Source organism: Apis laboriosa, unplaced genomic scaffold, assembly GCF_014066325.1.
Source record: "Apis laboriosa isolate Shangri-la unplaced genomic scaffold, ASM1406632v1 scaffold47_cov149, whole genome shotgun sequence".
Lineage (NCBI taxonomy): Eukaryota > Metazoa > Arthropoda > Insecta > Hymenoptera > Apidae > Apis > Apis laboriosa.
Genome location: NW_025223437.1, coordinates 1,599,520 through 1,607,317, shown reverse-complemented (window position 1 = coordinate 1,607,317; position 7,798 = coordinate 1,599,520). Strand labels below are relative to the sequence as shown.

Below are 7,798 nucleotides of genomic sequence, written 5' to 3'. Positions count from 1 at the left end.
GACGTGGGTGCAACCGAGGTTCGTAAATACTTCTCGACATTCGTTACGCGTCCCGTTTATTGGTTCCGGCAAATTGTTGTTGAACGCGGCTCGGAAATTCGAGATGCGAGAAGGCAACGAGAGGAAGGGGAGAGGAGGGTGGAAAGGAGGGTGTTGCCGACGTCAGAGTGTATCGGTTGTGCCCAACGGTCGAGCGAGATCGACGCGATGATGGGTTGTCGTGATTTCGGACGAGGCTCGCGAAAATTATGGCCGGATGAATACGGGTTGGCGAGCGGAGGAGGGAGAAAGGAGAGGAGAGGATGGAAGGGTGGAGGATGATGCGTTGTACGAATCAAGGTGAACCGGTGGCGTTAGGAATACACCTGGAGAAGAGAGAGAGAGAGAGAGAGGGAGAGAGGGCGAGCACCGAGAGAGGTATTTCAGCCCGAGGGTGGCTGTTATTATTTGGCCATCGTGCGCGAGGGTAACCTCGTTTCTCGAGGCCCGAGTCACGATCTCATGTAAATTATTAAACCGGCCGGGCTTTTATTTAGATTTACCGAGCGGGAGGGAGGAGGGGGGCTGTTCGACTTCGAAAGGGAATTCGAAAGTTAAGTTGGACGATTGGAAACGAAGGTTAAGAATTAAATTGACGAGTTTGATATCTTTCGCGAATTTTTATCACCTGGATATCTATCATGGATATCATCTGTATCATCTATATATGTCGCGAGCCGCAAATTTTAAATTTATACGCGTGGAATAATGGCGCGAAAGTTTTTCTTTTTTTTTTTTTTTTCTTTCAATCGGAACGAATCGGAGCTCGGGTGGCGGCTATGACGGATTGAAAAAAAAAAAAGGGTCATTATTGTCTAGCTGCCACTCGACATCGAGCGACATCGGCGTGGCCCGAAACGCGTTTATAGTCAAAATTTCATCGTCACGGTGGCCGCGTCCGGCTCGCAAATAATTCGTATTTTGCATACAGAGTGGTCGTTGGTATTTTTTCGCGAGGACGCGGTGGGGGATATTTTATGTAAATGGCAAAAGTATTTAATGAATAATGTAAATAACGTTACCGGGCCGCTGCGTGCTCGATCGTGTTTTTCAAAATTCTTCCTACGCATCGAGTTTCGTAATTAAAACGCGACCCATCGATCTCCCCCGCCCGATCTTTCGAATTTTCCGCCCGTCGACGATCGTCGACGAGAGAACGAAGAGGCTCGAAGACAAGACGAAGAACGGTTGGACGAAGAGGAGAGGAAGAGAGTGCCGCGACCAGCTCCACGCGATAATTTAAGCTCTCGAACCGGATCTCCATTTGCATGCGAGATAAAACGGAGGAGACGCCGCCGTTTTAACGGATTAATATCGAGATTCGACCGTAAACACGCCGTTTGTCGCGCGAGAGGCGTCCTCCTCGACCGACCGAGGTCGCGGAGGATTCGATCGAAAAAAAGAGGAAATCCTCGGAAAGGGGGAGGCCACTTCGGCTCGTCCGTAAGGCGCGCAATTTATTCGAACATCCAGAAGCACCCACGCGGCAACGGATTTCCGTTTTCCAATAAAATCTCCGTCCGTATGCCCGCGCCTCTCTTTATGCGAGTAGCGAGTAGCATAGAGAATCGACCTCCTTCCCACCTCCTTACCCACTCCCTTGCAACCCCCTTTGCAAACAAGCCGGCGTGGAAAAGAGGCGAGCCGTAATGGCTTCCTATCGGCCACCACAAGCCTTCGAACACGCCGCGCAACACCGCCGATAAATAGGCGAGTTTATTTTGCACCTGGTTAACCCGATGCGTCTCGCGCGCCCATGGTATTTTCTTAACGTGTTTGTCGTCCCGGTTTTAAATATACAAACAAGCGAGTGAGAGAGAGGATCGATATACACAAGGGGTGTACACGCGCGAAGATAAACGTCGAGCGTTAAATGGGAGGGAAAGAGAGAGAGAGAGAGAGACTATAGCGTCCATTAATAGGCAGAGTTCTCCTCTTAACGGTCCCTTTTTCCGCGCATTGTGTCTCGCTAAGATGACCGTCGATCGAATGGAACCTGCATACTCTCGTACCCACTTTTTTTTCTTTTTTTCGCTTCGTTATTTACGACGGATACGCGACCCATTTGAAAGCGATAAGAGAAGGAGGATTCTTTACTACGAAGATTTAAAGACGTATTGTAAAACGCTTGGAGGATAAATTGTGGAACATGGAGCATCGAGTTAGGACCTTTTTCGACCGAGTTTTCCCTTCCCTTTTTTTCCCAAGGACACTGACTCTTCGCATTGACACGGTGACCCGACCGTTCCCCTTCCCTCCCTCCTGCTCCATTGTAAACGTCTTTCCATCTCGAGATTTACCATCATCGTAAATTACCCACCGACCGACCTACCGTCTTCCTCTCTAACGAGGAGACGACTCAATAAGGGTTGGTTTTTTTCCAAGTGGAACGACGGAGTAATCAGACGGGGCTACCAATTGTAGTACCAAGGGGAAGAAGCCAGCCGCAAGAAATGGCCATCCTTTTGTCCCATCGATCGGGATTCGCCGTCCTCCGAGGACAAATTTCGACGACACACTGACCTCGTCAACGGCCCAGGTACGGCCCCTGCAGGCTATAACCCCGAATCCGTTACCTTCCCCGGGGGTAACGAGGATTTACGGGGAGTCGTGAAGCGTTAAAAAATGGTCGGCGCGGTTTATAAATTTTCGCTCGACGGGGGCGGTTTTATTCGCGCAACGAGCACGAGTTGGTGCGTCGTCGTCGCTGAAAAACACGCGAAAGTAGGAATGAAAGTTTGCGGCGGGACAAGGGAACGCGAAACTTTTCACGAGCCGCCTCTTATTCCGGTGTCGCAACAACGACTTGTGGATGTTGTACTGGGTATCTGGGAAACTTGGCGAACGGAGTTTCGACGACGTTTCCTTCTTTCATAAATAAGAATGAGCTTAGACTACTCCAGCGTATTTGTCTGGCGAAGCGACAAGCGGAAACGAGGAGGCGCATAGGCGGTAAGGTAACTAGATTTCGATTATTTGTGTTCGCGATATCTGTCGAGTTGCCTCGTCTGATCGCTTGTGATTTTTCGAAACACCGTCCCCGAGTTGTTGAAATTATTTCATTCTACGGTACGTAAAGTTCTTTTCTTCTTTTTTGGCTTAGGAAAAAATTAACCGAGATTAATCGTTCAACGATTGCGATGTTACAAGGAATCCTTTCCTTTGTCATCCAAATTCTTAAAAATATTCCATTATTCTGCCAAATAATAATCGTAATCATAAAAGGTTCGAAGAAACTCTCATAAAAAGGAAAAAGAATCCTCGATATCTTCCATCATCCGCGAATTCCATTCACCAACGTCCCGTTTCCCATTCATCTCCCTAAATACTTAAAAACCCGTTCGGTTGCCATCTAATTTCCTCCCGTCATTACCTCCCTTTCCCGGCGAGCCATCCGACATCAATTACCGTGCCAGGTCGTCGCGCAACATCCTCGAAACGCCGCCGCTTCCGTCCGCGCAAGGGAACAAGAAAGGAAATCATCGCTCGTGAGGAGCAAAACGTCATCGTCACGCCGATTTTTTCCCCCCTTAATGAAGCTGTCCTCCCCTGGCCAGCCTGCGAAACTGCGAGAGGCAGTTTCACGACCACCCGTTTCTCGCCTTCCACGCAATTACAATAAACCGGAGGCTGCCGACCGACAGCCACCGTCTGTGCGAGGCTCTTCTTCTCCGCGCCGCCTTTCCCCTTCCCATTCTCCCCCTGCTCAACAACCGACGTGTTCTCGGATATATAAGCTAGACACCGGTCGCGGCCAGGTCGAGGCTTAAATTAAATCCGGCTAATGTAACCGTGGGGTATATTAGATCTCTCGTCTGCGGCCGCGTGTCCCCCCTCCGTCGCGTGCGAAGGACGGAGGGTGAAGAGGATTGAAGGAGCGCGGAGGAAAGCTGTGATCTCTGGGGGTTGGTTACGTTCGAGGCGAGAATCGAGTCGACGAGCGTAATTCTTTTCATCGAGAGGATTCTTTGTGGAGGAGTCAATCTCTCGACGCGATTAACGCGTCGAGGGAGGTTGAGTAAATAAGTTCTCCACGTTTTCGAATTGTCGAAAGCTACTGGTGCTTGTACCCCCTCGGCTAATTTCTCGGCTTTGTTGCTTTGTATACGATCGCGCCTCGTGTCGCGCGCATACAGCTACGAGGTATACTTCTTGGACGAGGCCAGGATGGAGAGAGAGAGAGAGAGAGAGGGAGGGGAGGGGAGAAAGGGTCGAAAGGACGAGAGCGAAGTGAACGAAACGCGGGGATGAAGGGGCATCAAAGGGAATCCGACGAAGGCGGAGACGTTGTCTCTCCCGGCATCGGATGATCGAATCGCTAATTAGCCTTCGCTCTCCTGGCCGACGAACTCTTTGAGCGCTCCTCGACCTCCTCGCGCCACCCGCTAATACATTCGGATCGAGTAAATCCACTTTAAGGCTCGTCGCGCCGCGCAATTTCTCCCACGGAGCGAGGTTGTCTGAAACGATTAATCGTGTTTATTTCGCGATCGACGGGGCAGCGAGGGAACCCGATCATCGGTTTCTAAACTTCGAGAGCCGAGGTTGGTCTACCGTGAAATCATCCGATTTCATCTTGCGTAAAGGTTCGTCTCATCTCGGTAATTATTTCGTTCGTGCGAAGAAGAAGATTCGTTGTGTTTCTTTTTTAAGGTGTAAATAATCATATCGAGATAAAAGTCGATATTTTGTATCTTGATCGAGGTCAAGTTTTAAATTATTTTAAAACGAGTTTTAATCGATCGAAATAATAGGACGCCTAACGATCGTATTTTCAAGAGCTAGAAGTCGTTGAATTCGTTTTATATCCAGTTTATATAACTTCAACAGAAATCTTTACCATAAATTGATAAATTGATTCCAACCAAGATATTGTCTCGTCCATAACGCGAAGCCTTCCATGCTTTCGACGACTATACGATACTATACGATAACGAACTATAAACTACTTTCAATATAGTTACAAACAAAGGTTTATGAATTTCGTGCTACGTGGCAGGAAAATGGTCTCGGAATGGTGACGTTAATTATCGAACCGTGAACGATCGGGCGCGATAACGAGCCCGAACGAAAGACGTTGAGCTCGTCGAGGATGATAAGTCATAAAGCCGCTTCGTGCGGGCTGCTATCGATTCTTAATACTTGTCAGGTTGTTATACTCTCTTGCGGAAGGGATTCCACGGTGTACTCTGGGGCGCCATAAACATTAATCCGAATCTGGACGACTCTCTCTCTCTCTCTCTCTCTCTTTCTCTTCCTCTCTCCCCTCACTCACGATCGAACGAGTCGAACCTCGAAAGTGACAAGACACAATATCTCACAATTCGCGCGATTTTATGGGCCTTTAGGGGTCGGATAACGATAAATTCTAGTGAACGATGACGCCTCGAGAATTGATCGGTCAGAGATTAAGAATACCGGCTCGAATCGGTCGACTAATATCGCCTCGTCCTTTTTTCACTCGCGCACTCCGCTCTACTTTAAAATACATTGTTGTTCTCGTTGTATAAATATAATAAACTCGATATCGCTCGATTTCCATTCGTTTACCATAACCGGCCGATACCTTCTGTTTTTTCGCCCGGAGATTACAAATCGATTGAAATCTATTACCCATTTATATTAAACTCGTAAACATTATATAAAACGGCTACCAAACGTACCAAGCGTATATCCACGTATTTTAAATTTCCCAAACATTGGCCTTGGATACCGTACGCCATTACCTCTTCCCCGCAAACCACAATCTCCGATATATCAGTTACAGCTACAATTACAAGCATCGACGCGCGTCGACATTAGACGGAAGCATAGCGCCGGCCACTCACCCACCCACCCACCCGCCATTCCATCGAGGATTCAATCGAGGAAACGTATGCGCGTCGTCAGCGCCGACAGCCGGTCAACCGGCCCGATTCGACCCGTTTAATCTCAATGGGGCGAAGTTGGCCGCAGATCGATCGATCCCCCTGCCTGCCTGCCTGCCTGCCTGCCTGCCTCCCTCCTCCTCCCTATTCGCCGATCGAAACGCGAAAATCCGCGAACCATCCGCGTGGCGAAGCGTGCCACGAAGGCGTGCGTACCGCACGCGACGTAAGTCCACGCTCGGGCCGCTTAATTAAGCGTGCGCGAGTGTACGCGTCGCACAACCACCGCCATCACCACCACCTGCCTCCCCCTCCCTCCGCTCGAGCGTGGGGTGGAAAAAAGATCAATAAAATCCCTAGTCTACGGGCGACCGCATTCATCGGCCACCCCATTTCTACAACATATTTTGCAACCTCCACCTTCCCTCCCCCTCTCCTACCACCACGCTCGGCCACCCTCCTAGGCCGCCCCACGTGCTCGTTCCACCCCCACCAACCGCGACTCGCCACGGGGAGGGGGGCAGAGGCCTCCGTACCCGTGAGCGGGTTTGCCGGAGCGCCGCCAGGTGGCGGTGGAGCGCGAGGAAGGGAGATCGAACGAGAGCGGACTCGTGCGCTCCTCTCCGATCGAGAGAGAAACAACCGTGGCGCGGCCCCTCGCCCCCCCCTCCGCCTCGGCCGCCCGCCTCGCTCCTTCGAGCGAGCCGAGGCTCTCGTCAGCCTGTCAGTTAGTGCCGTGGCGCCGTGACGGTACGGTTGTTGTGCTTGGTACACGTTGTTTTCGTCCTCCCTCCCCCTCCCCCTCTTCGCACCGGTTCGCGAAACGTGTGCCGCTTGGGATATTGAATGGGGGAGACTGGTTCCGACCCATCACAGCTACGGCCACTGTTGCGAGAGTAAGATAATCAGTGTGGATCCGAGTGGGCTATCTGGATAGATCGCGTGTGTGCCGCGTTATTATCGCGTGTCTCGATTGTTTCTCGCTTTTTTTTTTTTTTTTTTTTTTTCCTCCCCCTTTTAATTTCCCCCCTCCCCGTTTTCTTTTCCCTCTCCTTTCCCTCCTTTTCTTTCTCCCCTCTTTTTTTCCGAATTAGTCGTCGATTTTTATTCCCATTAATTCGTCCATAAGTTTTACGTACGATTTTTCTTCGATCTTGTGACACGATCAGTTCGAAGAGGTTGGAACGTTGAAGTGCGTTGAAGTTCGCGGCAATTGTGAGCAGGATTGGGAGCAAGTGGAGAATTGGAGCGGAGAATTGGAGTTTGGAGAAGAGAGAAAAGGCGGGAAGAGGAGGAAGAGAGGAGTCTGAATCGGGCTGTGATCGATGATTTCTTACGTGCTGTTCGGTGTGTGCGCGTTCTACGCCTGATCGACGTCCGTACCGGCGCGGTATTCGGTATTAGATAAGGTGAGCCATTTGTTTGTAAATCTCTCTCCCTATTTCGTCCCGCGCGCGGATGCGTTGTGACCGCGTTGGGACATCGTGAACCACGTGAAACGGATCCAGCGAAACGGAAAATCATGGGATATTGACCACGATCCATTTTTTTTCTGTGCTTCTGTGACGTGCGTCCCATCATCCTCGTCATCCTCGAAACGAAACATCGTGTGTTTCCTCCACGAAAATCTTGCTTGCAATTAAACGAAAGAAAAATAGAAGGAAAAGGGGGTAATCGACCGTCGATCTATCCCGTTTCTTCGATCGTCGAATCCCATAACGCCTGATTGTGTTCCTCCGACACCGGAAAGAATCTTCTTAACGTCGATAAACAAGAGGGGATGATCCCACGGCTGAAAGGAGAAAGAGTGAGTGAACGAGTGAGTGAACGATCCAACGATCATCTTCGAGTGTATCATTGTTCGGTCGATTCTTGCGCGTTCGCCAGACCAA

General features: G+C 50.1%; 1 protein-coding gene across 1 annotated transcript in view; it reads left to right on the top strand.

Annotated features, from left to right (window-relative positions):
• Positions 1 to 6,686: 6,686 nt before the first annotated feature.
• LOC122716543 (discoidin domain-containing receptor 2-like) overlaps positions 6,687 to 7,798 on the top strand; it is a 123,176-nt gene continuing 122,064 nt past the window's right edge. The window contains exon 1 of the mRNA XM_043939727.1: positions 6,687 to 7,315. The gene's annotated coding sequence lies outside the window, so the exon portion shown is untranslated. The remainder of the gene's footprint in view (positions 7,316 to 7,798) is intronic.